Source organism: Balaenoptera acutorostrata, chromosome 9 (genome assembly GCF_949987535.1).
Source record: "Balaenoptera acutorostrata chromosome 9, mBalAcu1.1, whole genome shotgun sequence".
Taxonomy (NCBI): Eukaryota; Metazoa; Chordata; class Mammalia; order Artiodactyla; family Balaenopteridae; genus Balaenoptera; species Balaenoptera acutorostrata.
In genome coordinates this window covers 86,933,352-86,952,100 of record NC_080072.1, presented here as the reverse complement: position 1 = coordinate 86,952,100, position 18,749 = coordinate 86,933,352, and the positions used below count along the sequence as shown (strand labels likewise).

At 41.0% G+C, this 18,749-nt stretch overlaps 1 protein-coding gene and 1 pseudogene across 4 annotated transcripts in view; one reads left to right on the top strand and one right to left on the bottom strand.

The window, feature by feature from the left end:
* ELMOD1 (ELMO domain containing 1) overlaps positions 1–16,393 on the bottom strand; it is a 104,998-nt gene extending 88,605 nt beyond the window's left edge. For 2 of the 4 annotated variants that reach the window (XM_057552065.1, XM_057552064.1), the window contains exon 1: positions 15,997–16,393. The gene's annotated coding sequence lies outside the window, so the exon portion shown is untranslated. The remainder of the gene's footprint in view (positions 1–15,996) is intronic. The other 2 variants (XM_057552062.1, XM_057552063.1) reach the window with 1 other exon arrangement.
* On the top strand, positions 6,698–7,205 carry LOC114238208 (rRNA N6-adenosine-methyltransferase METTL5-like; annotated as a pseudogene).
* Positions 16,394–18,749: the final 2,356 nt, after the last annotated feature.

The window sequence follows — 18,749 nt, the reverse complement described above, 5'->3', positions numbered from 1 at the left end:
GAGATGATCATATGGTTTTTCTCCTTCAATTTGTTAATATGATGTATCACGTTGATTGATTTGCGTATATTGAAGAATCCTTGCATTCCTGGAATAAACCCCACTTGATCATGGTGTATAATCGTTTTAATGTGCTGTTGGATTCTGTTTGCTAGTATTTTGTTGAGGATTTTTGCATCTATGTTCATCAGTGATATTGGCCTGTAGTTTTCCCTCTTTGTGACATCTTTGTCTGGTTTTGGTATCAGGGTGATGGTGGCCTCGTAGAATGAGTTGGGGAGTGTTCCTCCCTCTGCAATATTTTGGAAGAGTTTGAGAAGGATAGGTGTTAGCTCTTCTCTAAATGTTTGATAGAATTCGCCTGTGAAGCCATCTGGTCCTGGGCTTTTGTTTGTTGGAAGGTTTTTAATCACAGTTTCAATTTCAGGGCTTGTGATTGGTCTGTTCATATTTTCTATTTCTTCCTGGTTCAGTCTCGGTAGGTTGTGCATTTCTAAGAATCTGTCCATTTCTTCCAGGTTGTCCATTTTATTGGCATAGAGTTGCTTGTAGTAATCTCTCATGATCGTTTGTATTTCTGCAGTGTCAGTGGTTACTTCTCCTTTTTCATTTCTAATTCTATTGATCTGAGTCTTCTCTCTTTTTCTCTTGATGAGTCTGGCTAATGGTTTATCAATTTTGTTTATCTTCTCAAAGAACCAGCTTTTAGTTTCATTGATTTTTGCTATTGTTTCCTTCATTTATTTCTGATCTGATCTTTATGATTTCTTTCCTTTTGCTAGCTTTGGGGTTTTTTTTGCTCTTCTTTCTCTAATTGCTTTAGGTGCAAGGTTACGTTGTTTATTCGAGATGTTTCCTGTTTCTTGAGGTAGGCTTGTATTGCTATAAACTTCCCTCTTAGCACTGCTTTTGCTGGGTCCCATAGGTTTTGGGTCGTCGTATCTCCATTGTCATTTGTTTCTAGGTATTTTTTGATTTCCCCTTTGATTTCTTCAGTGATCACTTCGTTATTAAGTAGTGTATTGTGTAGCCTCCATGTGTTTGTATTTTTTACAGATCTTTTCCTGTAATTGATATCTAGTCTCATAGCGTTGTGGTCGGAAAAGATACTTGATATGATTTCAATTTTCTTAAATTTACCAAGGCTTGATTTGTGACCCAAGATATGATCTATCCTGGAGAATGTTCCATGAGCACTTGAGAAAAATGTGTATTCTGTTGTTTTTCGGTGGAATGTCCTATAAATATCTATTAAGTCCATCTTGTTTAATGTATCATTTAAAGCTTGTGTGTCCTTATTTATTTTAATTTTGGATGATCTGTCCATTGGTGAAAGTGGGATGTTAAAGTCCCCTACTATGATTGTGTTATTGTCGATTTCCCCTTTTACGGCTGTTAGTATTTCCCTTATGTACTGAGGTGTTCCTATGTTGGGTGCATAAATATTTACAATTGTTATATCTTCTTCTTGGATCAACCCTTGATCATTATATAGTGTCCTTCTTTGTCTCTTGTAATAATCTTTATTTTAAAGTCTATTTTGTCTGATATGAGAATTGCTACTCCAGCTTTCTTTTCATTTCCATTTGCATGGAATATCTTTTTCCATCCCCTCACTTTCAGTCTGTATGTGTCTCTAGGTCTGAAGTGGGTCTCTTGTAGACAGCATATATATGGGTCTTGCTTTTGTATCCATTCAGCCAGTCTGTGTCTTTTGGTGGGAGCATTTAATCCATTTACATTTAAGGTAATTATCGATATGTATGTTCCTATTCCCATTTTCTTAAATATTTTATGTTTGTTATTGTAGGTGTTTTCCTTCTCTTGTGTTTCTTGCCTAGAGAAGTTCCTTTAGCATTTGTTGTAAAGCTGGTTTGGTGGTGCTGAACTCTCTCAGCTTTTGCTTGTCTGTAAAGGTTTTAATTTCTCCATCAAATCTGAATGAGATCCTTGCTGGGAAGAGTAACCTTGGTTGTAGGTTTTTCTCCTTCATGACTTTAAGTATATCCTGCCACTCCCTTCTGGCTTGCAGAGTTTCTGCTGAAAGATCAGCTGTTAACCTTATGGGGATTCCCTTCTGTGTTATTTGTTGTTTTTCCCTTGCTGCTTTTAATGTTTTCTTTATATTTAATTTTTGATAGTTTGATTAATATGTGTCTTGGCGTGTTTCTCCTTGGATTTATCCTGTATGGGACTCTCTGTGCTTCCAGGACTTGATTAACTGTTTCCTCTCCCATATTAGGGAAGTTTTCAACTATAATCTCTTCAAATATTTTCTCAGTCCCTTTCTTTTTCTCTTCTTCTTCTGGGACCCCTATAATTCGAATGTTGGTGCATTTAATGTTGTCCCAGAGGTCTCTGAGACTGTCCTCAGTTATTTTCATTCTTTTTTCTTTATCCTGCTCTGCAGTAGTTATTTCCACTATTTTATCTTCCAGGTCACTTATCCGTTCTTCTGCCTCAGTTATTCTGCTATTGATCCCAACTAGAGTATTTTTAATTTCATTTATTGTGTTTTTCATCATTGCTTGGTTCCTCTTTAGTTCTTCTACGTCCTTGTTAAATGTTTCTTGCATTTTGTCTATTCTATTTCCAAGATTTTGGATCATCTTTACTATCATTATTCTGAATTCTTTTTCAGGTAGACTGCCTATTTCCTCTTCATTTGTTAGGTCTGGTGTGTTTTGACCGTGCTCCTTCAGCTGCTGTGTGGTTTTTTGTCTTCTCATTTTGCTTATCTTACTGTGTTTAGGGTCTCCTTTTCACAGGCTGCAGGTTCGTATTTCCCGTTGTTTTTGGTATCTGTCCCCAGTGGCTAAGGTTGGTTCAGTGGGTTGTGTAGGCTTCCTGGTGGAGGGGACTAGTGCCTGTGTTCTGGTGGATGAGGTTGGATCTTGTCTTTCTGGTGGGCACGTCCACGTCTGGTGGTGTGTTTTGGGGTGTCTGTGGCCTTATTATGATTTTAGGCAGCCTCTCTGCTAATGGATGGGGCTGTGTTCCTGTCTTGTTAGTTGTTTGGCATAGGGTGTCCAGCGCTGTAGCTTGCTGGTCGTTGAGTGAAGCTGGGTCTTGATGTTGAGATGGAGACCTCTGAGAGATTTTCACCATTTGGTATTACGTGGAGCTGGGAGGTCTCTTGTGGACCAGTGTCCTAAAGTTGGCTCTCCCACCTCAGAGGCACAGCCCTGATGCCTGGCTGGAGCACCAAGAGCCTTTCGTCCACACGGCTCAGAATAAAAGTGAGAAAAAAATAGAAAGAAAGAAAGAAAGAGGATAAAATAAAATAGAATAAAGCTATTATAATAAAAAATAAGAAAAAAATTATTAAGAATAAATGTATTCAGAAAAAATATTTTTTTAATTTTTAAAAATAGATGTATTAATTTTTTATAGTAAAAAAATAAAGTATTAAGAAAAAAATTTATTAAGAAAAAAATTTTTAATTTTTTAAAATAAAAAATATGAAAACTTATTAATTTTTTTTTAATTTCTAAAAATAGAAAATAAGGAAAAAAATATTAAGAAAACATTTATTAGGGAAAAAATTTTTTTTGAGTTAAAAAAAAAAAAAAGAAAAAAAAAAACACGGACGGACCTAACCCTAGGACTAATGGTGAAAGCAAAGCTATACAGACAAAATCTCACCCAGAAGCATACACATATACACTCACAAAAAAAGGAAAAGGGGAAATATTATTATATCCTGCTCCCAAAGTCCACCCCTTGAATTTGGGATGATTCGTTGTCTATTCAGGTATTCAACAGATGCAGGCACATCAAGTTGTTTGTGGAGCTTTAATCCGCTGCTTCTGAGGCTGCTGGGAGAGATTTCCCTTTCTCTTCTTTGTTCGCACAGCTCCTGGGGTTCAGCTTTGGATTTGGACCCGCCTCTGCATGTAGGTCACCTGAGGGCATCTGTTCCCCGCCCAGACAGAATGGGGTTAAAGGAGCAGCTGCTTCAGGGGCTCTGGCTCACTCAGGCGGGGGGGAGCGAGGGGCACGGATGTGGGATGAGCCTGTGGCGGCAGAGGCTGGCATGACGTTGCAGCAGCCCGAGGCACGCCATGTATTCTCCCGACGAAGTTGTCCCTGGATCATGGGACCCTGGCAGTGGCGAGCTGCACAGGCTCCCAGGAGGTGCAGTGTGGAGAGTGACCTGTGCTCGCACACAGGCTTCTTGGTGGCGGCAGCAGCAGCCCTAGCATCTCCTGCCCATCTCTGGGGTCCGCGCTGATAACTGCGGCTCGCGCCCGCCTCTGGGGTCCTCGCTGATACCCGCGGCTCGCACCCGCCTCTGGAGTTCGTTTAGGCGGCGCTCTGAATCCCCTCTCCTTGCGTGCCGCGAAACAAAGAGGCAAGAAAAAGTCTCTTGCCTCTTTGTTCGGCAGCTGCAGACTTTTTCCCGGACTCCCTCCCGGCTAGCACCGAAGCCCGAGCCTCAGCTCCCAGCCCCCGCCCGCCCCAGCGGGTGAGCAGACAAGCCTTTCGGGCTGGTGAGTGCTGCTCGGCACCGAGCCTCTGTGCGGGAATCTCTCCGTTTTTCCCTCTGCACCCCTGTTGCTGTGGGATCCGTGCTGATAGCCACAGCTCGCACCTGCCTCTGGGGTCTGCGATGATAGCCGCGGCTCGCGCCCGTCTCTGGAGTTTGTTTAGGCGGCGCTCTGAATCCCCTCTCCTTGCGCGCCACGAAACAAAGAGGCAAGAAAAAGTCTCTTGCCTCTTTGGCAGCTGCAGACTTTTTCCTGGACTCCCTCCCGGCTAGCACTGAAGCCTGAGCCTCAGCTCCCAGCCCCCGCCCGCCCCGGCGTCTGAGCAGACAAGCCTCTCGGGCTGGTGAGTGCTGGTCAGCACCGCTCCTCTGTGCAGGAGTCTCTCCACTTTGCCCTCCGCACTCCTGTGGCTGCGCTCTCCTCCATGGCCCCAAAGCTTCCCCCCTCTGCCACCCACAGTCTCTGCCCACAAAGGGGCTTCCTAGTGTGTGGAAACCTTTCCTCCTTCACAGCTCCCTCCCACTGGTGCAGGTCCTGTCCCTATTCTTTTGTCTCTGTTATTTCTTTTTTCTTTTGCCCTACCCAAGTACGTGGGGATTTTCTTGCCTTTTGGGAGGTCTGACGTCTTCTGCCAGCGTCCAGTGGGTGTTCTGTAGGAGCAGTTCCACGTGTAGATGTATTTCTACTGTATCTGTGGGAAGGAAGGTGATCTCCGCATCTTACTCTACGGCCATCTTGCCCCTCCCCCCTCTAGTGTCCTTTCTGAAGTCAATATAGAAGCTCTGAGCTGTCGCCAATGAAAATTCATTTCAGTCATGTCAGACTAAACTGGACTATACTCTAAGACAAGGGTACCTAACCAACATGTCACAGTTCTATGGACTCTTCACAGATGTGTGACAAAATTCTGATCACTAATTTTATGAAATTCTTCTTCTTTACAACTGGGGATACATATTATTTACAGTAGTATGTGTTAAGTAGGATATTTTGCTAAGAAGGTGGTATGACTAGGTTAAGAGGGTATTAAAATTTACTATGGGTAAGGAGAAAAGAGGAGTAAGCAAAACAAGTATGGTAATTGTAGAAGTTTACATAGGCAATGTGAGACACTTACTGAGCAGTAATTAATTCACTATAATTATTGCTGATTCATTTACATTATTTCACATCTTTAATTCCTTTTAAGTGTGCCCTTAAAACTTGTGTCATGGACTTCCATCTAAACATGACAAATGAAACACATGTAATCCCACCAACGTAAGAGTAAAGAAATCAAAAAGCATAAATCCATAAGGCTAAGGGTAACAGGAGTGCACATGAGATGTCAGCAGAATTTTGGAAGCTGAAAGAAGATGGGAAAATGGTAATTTACTTAGCTTAATTGACTAAACCTGCAGTGAGGGTAGTGACCCAAAGGCAATACAAGTTAGAGTACGTAATCTCAGTCATGTTCAGGAGTTAGGGATGCCTAGGTCTTCTGAAAGTGGAGTGTAAAATGAAGTCAACACAGCTTGGCTGAAAGTTTTCATAAGAATTAGTTAGGGCTTAGATCTCCTCTCCACCTTATGAAAGTAGGCATAACCCCTCTCCATTCTAGAGGTTGAGCTAGAGAGGCTCTGAACTTTTGGAAACAAGAAAATGAGATTGAGCTGTCATACTGAACACTAGGAGGTTAAATGAAAGTCTACATGATAAACATGAGATTTATCCAGCCTCCTTCTCCCACTCAACTCCCAGAACAGAGGCAGCCAGAATACTAGTCCTCAGGAGATTTATCCCTCAGAAAACCATCCAAACCAAGACACATGTGAATCTCTCCTAGGCAAAAACAGTGATAATGGGAGAACTGTGGAAAGAGAAGTGAATGCATATAAGGGAGAGAAGTTAGGTATGAAAGTTAAATCTTCACTCCATTCACTTCATTTTTTAGTAGAAAATCAGTAGATCTGATACTTTTAAATATTGAGGAATAGCAATATTAGTAGATTATAAGGTGGAACACATCAGAAGAATCAGCTAAAAGAATTAAAGTGAGTATACCTGAGAAACAAAGCCAGGCAACAGGTCTATTTTTCATTATAATGTTGTATAATTGTATGATGTTTTTAACAATATGTAAGTATTACTTTGATTAAAAACAAAAACTTAAATTTGAAAAAGGTGACACACATATGGTGGTGCTTCCAGCCTCCTGAGGTCCATCAATGTCCTTTAACCCTGTGAACCCACACTTTACAAAAACAAAAAAGAAGAAACTAAGGTTCAAGGAACTAGAAAGTCACCTGCATCAAGTAGATGGTTTCAGAAGCCCAAGTTACTTTAGAACAGTATCCCACCAGGCCACGGACTGAAGGTTGTTTGTTGAATTTGACACAGATGAAAATATTTAATAGAAAAGTGGAAGAGTTTGAGCTGACAAATGTTGACATGGTTCAAGTCATTTGATACAGTAATTATGAATCTTCCTTTTGGGACCAAAAATAATAAAGAGATAGATATGACTTTTCTGAAGATTGCTTTGGAAATGGCAAGAACAGCAGTATAGTCCTTAAACAAATCCTCAACTAGAGAACATATTCAAAAGAAAGTTCAGAGTGAAAAATCAAGATAGATATTATTGCAGGATTGTGATATGACCTACTAGCATCACATAAATTTCTTAAAAAGAAATCAGTGGACATTGAAGTATTCCTCATTTGGTTTTCTTTTTAAAAACCTCCCCCCAAAAGGTAGCTTAAAACCTAATTAAAATAAATACAAAATTTGTCTATTAAAAAAGGTGCTACAAACTATAGATTTTATTTCTAGGAATGTAGTAACAATATTTTGAGTATGTGTTTTAGAGATATATACTGAAGTATTTACAAATTGTATGGTATGGCATCTGAGATTTGCTTCAAAATAAAATTTTATGAATAGAGAGTAGGGCTAGAAATCAAACAGCATTGATCATGAGTTGAAAATTATTGAATACTAGGATCCATCATGTTATTATTCTGTCTACTTTTGTATGTATTTGAAAATTTCCAAATAAAAAAGTTATCAAAAATAAATGTGCCATCCACAAAACTGAGAATCACTCTACCGGGCATAGTTTATAGCCAAGCAAGACTATGATGATTAGTACCTGAATTTGTTCACAACAGAAGTTAGAGGTGAATCTATTAGTCTTTAACAGCTTTGGGAGACTACTAGAACAATGAAAAGGAATTTGGTGTTTAACTCACAACATTTCCATGACTGACCTAATTCTCCTAGGTTCTCTTTAAATCTTCTACTCCAGAGCCCCCAGGATGATGTTAAGTATCATCATTTTTTAGTAATTACTTACTGAGCTTTTTTTCTTAATGGTAAAAAGTGTAATAGTATATATATCAATTACATCTTAGATTCAGTAAAATACGTTAGATGGACTAAGGAGAAAAAGTGGCAATTAAAACATAGTACACTCTAATTTCATAAATGTTCCTAATTTTATAAATGTTAAGATGAAGAAAACAATTTGAGTCTTGGAATTGATGAAACACAATATTTCCCCCCAAGAGCATCCCTTCTTATCCCAAGCCCTTCATCCCCACACTAAATCAATCTTGAGAATCAGTAGATCCACATAATATCTGCCTCCATCGTAGTTTGACAGTGGTATCCCTACCTTCTCCTACTTGTCCTCATAGCACTAATTTGAAAATACCAATTTTGTTTGCCTCTCCTTCTATCAAATGCCAAGCAAGGTGCCTTGTTTCAGAAATACTCAGAGAATGAATAAATATTTCCCTTTGCACCTTTCAGAGTGCTTTGTACTCAGTAGGTCCCACTGACTAACTAATATGCCAATGTAAGCATGGACTTGTGCCCTGTACCAGCAGGGATTATTATTACAAGGAACAGAAACTAGCTCTGCCTGTTTAAGCAGAAAAGGAATTTGTTCTGAAGGTAATTCCACAGAATCTCCAGGAGGGCTAGAGAACTGGGTTTAGAGGTTATGTAGTCAAAAATAATGCTTAAAATGATGACACAAAGACAGTCCAGTAAAGACATCTCTACTGCCACTACCAGGTCCAGACTCAGTAGCTGGCTCCACCGACCCCTCCCCAGAACTGGTCAAGGGTATTGCCAACCGAAACACCTGCCACTGGGGCAGCGTCTGAGTCCATGTCTATGATGCAAGGATGTCTGGGAGAGGAAGCATCTGGCACCTTTATCTCCTGTAGTGAGAAGTGGCCTCTGTCTCATAATGTGGGAGAGCCCCCCCAACATGGGAAAGGGGTTCAGATAGCAGTGTTCAAGAGGAATGACAGGTGTCCACTCTACACTATAAACAAACACCTTTGAAAGCCAAAACACAGTGCAGACTAATAGAGTACACACCGAATACAGAGTGAATACGTTTGCCTTTCATTTTGTTTAATTTGTGTACTTTTATTTTAGAACCTGGACACGTGCCTACTTCGTGGCTATTCAAAGTACATATCATTTCATCTAAGAATTTCAAGTATGATCTTAGCTAAGTAAACCCAGTGGTGGTCACAAAGTAGATGCATTTATTTTAAGTGATGATTAATTATGTATGGAATAATCTTTAAGTAGAAAAGAATAAGGATATTCATTATTAATCAAGAAAAGGATGTACAATAGTTATATGCTACATAAATGTTACTAAGCTGAATTAGACATTGGCAGATTCATGTATAAGTGCCTGGGAACTCAATTTAAACTGCATAATCTGATTTAGGAGGTGCTTTTAAGGTCATGTGAGCCAACATCCTACCCAGGTTCACATGAGCCAGTCCCCCTTATTACATCCCTGACAGGTGGCCCAAAATGCATCACTTTCAGTACAGTGTGTTATAGTGTCTGTTTCTGATCTTTTCATATGGACTCTATGAATCCAACCAAAGAAAGTATTAATTTCTTCTGTACTGTTAGTTAATACTCAAGTGAACTAAAACTAATTTTTACAACTCAAACTGTTGTTAAAGTAGGACTTCCACTCCCTATCCTTAGGCTACTAATTTTAGAAACTAAATGAAGCCAACATTTATTCTTTCTGAATATAATCTTAGTTTCAGCCCTTGCTCTGGGCTAAGGGATATTAAGTTTAATCCTGATTGTCATTCAAATTCACTAGTTCTTGGAGCTTTGCATTATCAACAAACCTGATATTTGTATGGTCTAAGTGTATCTGAGTCACTGATAAAATTGTAGAAATGTCAGGGTCAAGGGAAGAGCTCTGAAGGAGGCCAGCAGAAACCACCTCCTATGTGGCTTTCACACCTGTAAACATTCTTTGGTTACAGCTGATGAATCCAGCTATTAGATCATATCCCAGACCTCATTTCTGCATCTCACCTACAAAGATTACTCGTCTAATTGATAGATGTGTCCCAGAAGGATAGAGTAGATGTAAAAATTTGATGAGTCTGGCTCTATTTTAAATATTGTAGGTTATCTATAATTTAAAGGAATAATAGAAGAAATATTTGATACAGCACAGAACTCTTTAGTGAAGCAAAAACTATAACCCAAACTTTTTATTTTATGTCTTGATTTTCATGTACTGGTTCACATATTGGGCTACATACACATTACACATGTATTTAGGTGGTCCTATGTTCGGTGAATATATATTTATAATTGTTTTGACTAATGATGTGCATAATATATATTTTAATTGAAACAGCTTTGATAAATGTTTACCATTTTAAAGAATGTATGATAAAACTTCTCAATTAAAAATAACTGTTTTAAGATTTTTGCTAATTTAAATGGATTCTAAGACCAAAGAAAATCTGAAATTAAAATGTAAGTGTTCTACTGGAATATAGACTCTTCAGAAAATCTGGCTTCCAAATACTGAAGGGTAGAGCATTCTGATTCTTCTTCTGAAGGAAAAGGAAGAAATGTACTTGTATAGTAAATTCATTCCAGAGACTGATTCATACTTAAAATATTTATAATGCCAAATGGTAATGTAAAAAACAATTAGGGAACAGAGATTATGATATCATTGATGATATCTGCTAAACCAAAAAGCAGCTGTGGGATAAATAAATTGTTAGTTTCATCATGAATGAAAGCTTCAAAACATATGGCGATCTACTTATACAAGGGATAGGACTGAGAGTTATAGCAGCTGAAATAAGCTCTTATACCACGCATTCTAATTAACGAAGTCCCAATCCCAATAATTAAAATGGAAACTATGTTTAAAAGCTATGTAAAGACCTTTGAATCTGCAGTCATTAGCTTGTTTGAAACTGATTTTTTAAAGAGGCTTAATGAGCTCTCCTTAAGCATTTACCACAATCATCTTGCTTTGTAACAAAAAAGCAAAAAATCAAACACAGCAAATTGTGAATTATTTTGATGGCATCTGAAACATTATAGAGAGTACATAGACAATACAGAAATTGTCTAATTACATTGAGAATGGAGTTATTTATCCTTTAGAACACAATGTTTATTTTATAGACATAGATGATTGGAGTCAACACAATATTCTCTTTTTAAATGTGCATATCTTCCATTTTATAGCACAGAAATTGATGTAAAATAAGACTTGCTCGTGGTCAGCATAAGTGAGCTGGAGGGTTAAAAGTTCCTGGGATGCAAAAACATGCTGTCTTCAGATTCTTTAAATTCAAAGTATTTACTGAAGACTTAGAATGTGAATTGAGCACACAATTTCAGTTAAAGCTCTCTCTGGGTGACAGTCCACGTAAGTTGTCATTAGAGATCACTGAAGTAAGGCTTTTTTCAATAAGTCATATCCATATGAAACTTCGCTGAAAATAAAAACTATAGTCTAATTGCCTTGAGATTTTAGCAACTTCAATATGTCCTTGATCACTCTTTTTCTCATGTACTATCAGAATTATAAGGCAGGACATATTTGGCAGACACTACAAAAAGGAAAAATACAAATACCTGAAATAGAAGTGTTTTCTGTTCTATTTTAAGGAATAATCATTTGATAAGAAAGTCGCAAATTAACTGCTTCACTATACATTTTAGCAGAGAGTTATTTTTATGATTTTAAAAACTTATTGTAAAATATGAAGTAGAAATTTAACCACACATATGATAAACATATGGGGCTCGTCTGAAGATGGTCCCTAGAGATAACTAGATTTGTTGACAGAAGTGCAATCTAGAATGGCACTCTATCATCATTTGCTTGAGATTGGCAAAGTGGAATCTTCAGAAAATGAAGATTTTCTGTAGTGGTTTGATCTTCCACTTCCCTGGAAAATTCCTATAATGATCAATAGTGAAAATACCCACTGGGTCTTCAGAGACACAAATGTAAGTGGTGTGCTATTTTTTGGAATTAATTGCATTTGGAACATTCTCAGTAGGTACTCTCTGGTACTACAAGCATATGGTCATTTTCACATAGTGCTATTTCTGTAAAATCTACATTCTTTCCATCATCAGAATCTGCTTCCTTAAAGACAGCTGGACTAAATCAGAAAATGATTGCAATTTAGTATCTTTTCCTATTTGAAGCAACAGATTTGCTAAAGCCAAAACATCTGCTTATCTTATTTCAGAAATCTGTGCCAAAGCAACAGAATATTGATCAGCATCTCAAATATTACATTTAAATACCGTCTTTTATATAAAAGTAATAAAACTATTTGTTTGATGATGCTTTTTTCCTGAGGAAACCAGGATGGTAGCAGAATAGTGAAGGAGCCCTTTGGGTATTAGTCAAAGGGCAGACCAACTGTTTTTTTTAAATGCAATGAGATGCATTCACCCAAGTACCAGTTACCAATCCTTGCACTTGTCCCTTTTCACCTCCCTCTTCCATTCCCATCAGCAACTATGTAACGTCCTTTAGAATCCCCTTCTCTCTTCCCTCATCCTCAGCAGGCTTCTCTGTCCTCTAACTGAGGCCATCAACTTCCAGCTCCACTCCATTAGGTATAAAGCCATGGGTTTCTATCTTCCTTGCCTCCCAGGATAAGATCTTACTCTCTCATTCAAAGCCAGACCTGTCAAAACTGCCGGTCATCTCACTCCCTGACTGGAGCTGCTCAGCAGAATTCAGTGTCCTTCCCAGGCTCCTAGAGTGGACCCTGCAAGTCTTGTATCTTATGATGTAGATCCCTTCCTCCACCCCCACTTCCCCTACACATCTTTGTATGTTTTGGCACTTCTCACTAAATCTAGCAAGCTGAGGTGTGTTGAACTGAAAGTACTCACTTTTTTTTTTTTTTTTAAGGATTTTCTTATTTATTTATTTATTTATTTGTTTTTATTTTTGGCTGTGTTGGGTCTTCGGTTCGTGCGAGGGCTTTCTCCAGTTGCGGCAAGCGGGGGCCACTCTTCATCGCGGTGCGCGGGCCTTTCTCTATCGCGGCCCCTCCCGTCACGGGGCACAGGCTCCAGACGCGCAGGCTCAGCAATTGTGGCTCACGGGCCCAGCTGCTCCGCGGCACGTGGGATCCTCCCAGACCAGGGCTCGAACCCGTGTCCCCTGCATTAGCAGGCAGACTCTCAACCACTGCGCCACCAGGGAAGCCCGAAAGTACTCACTTTTAAGCATGAGTTGTTTTCAATAGCTAGAACCAGAACTGGGCTTGTCCCAGACTGCCTGCAGAAGAGCATATGATCTCTGCCCCACTTTATTTTTTCAAACCATAGTGACCCCAAAAAGAGGAATGAGAAATTTCCAGTGACTATAGAGTTGCCAGATAAAATACAGGCTGCTCAGTCAAAACTGAATTTCAGATGAACAACAAATTTAAAAGTTTTTAGTGTAAGTATACCCCAAACAGTGCATGGGATATAGTTATACTAAAAACAATTATTGGGCTTCCCTGGTGGCACAGTGGTTGAAAATCTGCCTGCCAATGCAGGGGACATGGGTTCGAGCCCTGGTCTGGGAAGATCCCACGTGCCGCGGAGCAGCTGGGCCCGTGAGCCACAATTACTGAGCCTGCGTGTCTGGAGCCTGTGCTCCACAACAAGAGAGGCCGCGATAGTGAGAGGCCCGCGCACCGCGATGAAGAGTGGTCCCCGCTTGCCACAACTAGAGAAAGCCCTCGCACAGAAACGAAGACCCAACACAGCCATAAATAAATAAATAAACAAATACTTAAAAAAAAAGTCTATTAATTAAAAAAAAAAAAAAAGCAAAATTTGAAAACCATTGGTTTAAAGCACAATTGGGGAGGAGGTAAATTTGGCTTTAAAAAAAAAAAGACTTTAAAAACAATTATTCATTGCTTATCTGAAATTCGAATTTAACTGATGAACAGCCTGTATTTTTATTTGCTGAATCTGGCAGCTCTACCAATGACTCTTTAAAAATTCTCAGAGGACTCAAGGAATGCTTCTTTGGAGCACCTGGAGGTTTGTATCCAAGCTCTGCAAACTTCTCAATTGGCCATATTGTATGTCTGTTAATGCAGCTGGGTTACTTTCTGAGCATCTCAGTAACATACTTTAGGAAATGCTGTTTATTATATAAAATTTTTACTTATCTTGTTAATTTCATAGAATTCCCTTCTAATACCATCTATCAATAATTTCAGCACAAAGAATACTGTAATGTTGCCCCAAATCTCTTGGAAAGCTGATATTCATAGAGTCATTACTATGCCTGAATTAAGTCCTTGTCTTTATGTATTAATAATTAAAATTTTTTGAAAATTTAATTTTGAAACACAATATGGGAAATAAATGTCTTTCATTTTGGGATTCCTTTTCTTCATTAATCAAGCACAGTGAGACATACTGTCCTCACTAACAGGCTGGGGAGAAGCAGCCTGGCAGGTGGAGGTGGAGCCTGTGGTGTAACTGTAGTGGGTCTTTTTTGGAAGAGTCTTCTCTAAATGTGGAACATCTGTAAACTGAATTGCTTCAGCTTCACTGTGTATGGGCTGGCAAGAGAAGAGAGATGCCTTTTTCAGCATCATGTAAATCCTGAAGGCTTGAAATCTTGGTTAACAGAGGAATTCCTCACAGGTCATTTAGAGACATACCTTGTCTCATTAAGGGAGGAAAAAGCAGGTTTCTTCTGCAAAGGAGCACCATTTTAGAGTATTAACTGTTGTGTGTGTCGGTTTACTGATTAATGGTGATGGTGCAATGGAAGTTATAACCTAAAGTGTAAGGAAAGATGCCCTACAGCTTGCTCCAATCCTGAAAGTTCCTTACATTAATGTGTTCTTTCAGTGTTCTTGACAGTGATTACAGAAAAGACGTTCATTTCTTATTTCCATGAAAGAATTTAGGAAAGATAGATGCCCCCCAGTATAGAGGGATACAAATTTTGCCTTCTTCAAAATTTCAACTAGATCTCAGATTCAACTTTAAGGGAGAGAATGACTAAGCCTGTGTAACTACCTGGTGTCGTAAGATGATAATGAATTAAGACGTTTATTCCAACATAAGCACATTACCTGCTTTCCACCATATTGGCAGCTCCGGTTTGTCAAGCTCCAGGCACAACACGCACACTGCAGAGATGCAGAACAATGCCTGGATATCTGCCCAAGACTCTTCTCTCCAAAGGACAGACTTAATTTATGGTACCCATCTAAAGCTCACTGGGGTTATTAGCGTCTTTTTCCTAGTTGGTACAGGGAAGGGATGAGATTTGGAAAGCTGAGGCACGGGGCTTCCACCTGCCTGTGCAAGCAGAAAAGCTGACAAACATATTCATTAAACTTGATCTGAAGCAACCGAGCCTGCGAGGTCGTTCCTGAAATATTCATAAGGTGTGTTACCGGACTCGCTACTTAGAGGTGGAGTAGAAACACGGTGAATAGGGGCACTCTGTACTCACACTTGGGGAAAAAAAGGCACTCACAACAGCACGCCTCACCACCACACTTCACTGTTTTGCTTTTAATAGCTCTGTCAGCCGTGGCGCCCCACTCGCCTGTTCAATTCTACCTGCCTGGGAAAGAAGGTGCCCCAATAAGTGAGGGGAACCTGGCAGTAGGAGGAGGCACCGCGCGCCAGCCCCTCAGTTCCTCCCGGTTCGCAGCGCTGATGACCCCCCAGCTCTGCGGTCCGCCAATCCGAAGTCCTGCACTGCCCCAGAGGCCTAAGGCCGTGGGGCAGGGGACCCTAGGACCTGGACAGGCCACTCGCCCGGGCCAGGCCTACCTTCGTCCCCACCTCCCATTTTGGCCTCTGCCAGGCATGCCTCCTCCAGAGCCCTCGGCGTTCAGTTACTACGTGACCCGCGCCCCGGCCAAGATGCAGCCTCTCGCGCAGACCTGTATCCCCCGGGTGTTCATTTTGGGGGTCAAGATGGGAGAACAGATGACGGTCTTGAGTGACCACGAAGCCCCTGAACCGAAGTAGTATGCACGTTCATTCCTGCCCCCTCTGCCCACAATCTTGGCATTTCTGCTGCGCCCCATACACAGCGCAGCTCTCACGGTGCCAAAAGTCCTCGCCGCCACCTCTCTCCTGTTCAAGGGCATTCGCCCCTCTCCCCTCCGCTCCTGTTGGGTCGCCCCTGGACGCAGCTACTCACATGGACTCAGCGGCGGCAGAAGCTCAGCAGGTCCTGGCGTGCGGCAGTCGGGTCTCCATCTCCGCGTTCCGCAAGGGCTCCAGCTGCAAGTTCCACCGCGGCGATCGACGAGGTCGGTCCCCGGCGCAGAGCCTGGACCAGGGTGGCCGCGGCTGCAGCACCGGCTGCGGGCGCGGGAGGGGCGGAGGCGGGGCAGGAATCTGGGTCGCTAGGAGCAGAGCAAGCTGGGATGGACCCCAGGAGGCCGGCGGCAAGGAGGCAACAGAGAGCAGCCCGGGTAGGGAGTGCGGAGGTTTCCCTGGAAGCACACCGCGGGCGGCGACTGAGCATGCCCAGTCGCCAAGCCGCCCACACGGTGCGGGGGAGGGAGCGCGGGAGTCTGGAGGGAAAGGGTTAAATCTGCGGACCCTGCTTCTTAGGCAGAGAGCGGGGAATAGGCTGCACAGGCAGAGTTTAATTGCTCCTGGGTCTACCCCCGGGGGGAGCCGTGGGCTAGAAGATGGTGAACCTCGGAAGACTGTCTATGGGATTCCCAAAGAGTCCTGGAATAAGAAGGTAAGGTGTATTCCTCGCTCCCTCCCCAGAGAATTGTTCAGAGGGCCAAGTTTGTTTTTTAGCTTAGCTCCAACCTCTGCGATCTCACCGAGTGACTCCCCCAATCCAGACATCCACCCCTCACCTGCTTTCCTGTGCCTGGGGACCTCTCCTGCAGGGATGCCCGGGCAATCCCCGCCTTTCCCGACTACTGGACTAGTCGGGTCAAGTTCTCAAAGAGCCAGCTCCTAGGTTTGTAATTGAGAGATGGCGTCAGTCCTCTCAGGTTACATATTTGCATTTTAATCAGGTTTTAGAAACAATACCTTAACCCTGGGGTTAATTATAATGGATGGATTATAGACACCAAAGCCTGGGGCTATTTGGGGAACATTGCTTCACAGTGCAATAGGACTTGGACCAGAACTCACTTCACATACACACACACACACACACACACACACACACACACACACACGGAGACCTATGCCTTTCTTTCGTATTATGTTTCATATTAATAACGAACGTTTCTCTCTAATTAAAAAGTTTCTTAAGTTAGAGGCAGCATAGGGTAGGGGAAAGACAATGACCTTCACGGTCGGCCTTGATTTCAGTTTCATTTACCACCACAGTAGTTTACCCAGCTATTCTGCCCCTCTCTTACCTCATCTATAAAAGGGAGAGTGGTAATCCCTGTCTCTCTGGACTGTTGCGAGGATTAAGTAAGGCAATGAATGCAAAGCACCTGTTCCATAGTAGATGTTCACTAAAAGTCTGCAGGTTCCACCTCCACTATACTGTTTTTATGAAAGGTTAGATTAGTGATAGTCCTTAAATGCTGAACATTTATTGTGTTCCTTCCTCGCGTTAAATGATAATAAACCTTTGATCCTTCTAGTATTTTATTGTTTTTAGAAGCATTAGCCTCTATTACCTTTTCTTTCAACTCTCCAGTTTCTTCATACTTCCTGAATAAACCTCTTGGAAAAAGTTACACCAAGGCCATATATGAGTCCTCTTTGGAAGGAAAAGCTTTTCAGGAGCGATTCACTGTGGGCAGGTTTATCCACATGACAGAAGAATTTCACTCCAAATTCTTTTTAAAGTAATTTAATTTTCTTACATTTCCCTGTGGTCCTTCTTTCATAACTATTCCATAAAGTAAGGTATACTTGTAGGGAAGGAAATTCACTTTCCACTGACACTAAGTACATTTTAAAGTATCTGTGTTCAAAAAATAAACTTTTCAATATCTCCCAAACATACCATGTGTTTCATAATGCTTTGCCTTTATTTATGGTGTTCCAACCTTTCTGGAAGACTCTTCTCTTTCCATTCCACTTCACAAAGTCCTACCCATTCTTCAAGCTCAAATGCCACCTTCTTTCTGAAAGCTTCCCCAACCCCCAAAGCAGAGTTAATGCTCTGCTGCCAAAGCACCAGTGCATACTGGTATCACAGCAATTATCACAGTCTACTGCTATTGTTTAATCAATGTAAAACAATTTACTGATCAACTATTATGTACAGGCACAGTTCTGGGTGCTGGGAAAACAACAATGAACAAGACTGACAAGGTCCCTGCCCTCATGGAACTTAGAATCTAGTTTGAAGAAAATAGGCAATAAACACCTAAAAAGTGAATAATCTCCAAGGACACAAGTCAAGTATTTTTCATCTTTGTGTTGTTCATCAAATTAATCTATAGGCCTTGATTCATTCTCTCAAAAACATCAATAAAAATATTAATATTGGCCCTAGGTCGACCAAACTACATGGACATGGATCCCTGCCATTGATTTTTACTCCTTTCATTTGACTCCCTCAGCTAATTTCTCTAGGTAGGTACCTGCAATTCATATGATGAATGAAAGGGGATGGAGGAAGCCCAGAGAGTTTAATCCCCATACCAAATTATATCTTTTTTCTAACCTCAAGGAATGGCATTTCTCCAATGGCCAGATTCAGCCTGGACTCCCATATCTCCTACATCTCAAACATCTCCTTCAGGATCATATACCACTCACAAACCCTCACCTTGTCACCACCTTTGTCCTCTATTTATGTCAATAGTTATTCTCTGTTGTATATCATTTGACTGTTTGGATCTACCTACTGTCTGAATAACTTAAGCTTTTCTCTCTGTTTCTCTTATTGTCTGAATGTGAGACAGACTTGGCACCACTTAGAACCAACTTTTCCAAAGTATATTTGTATAC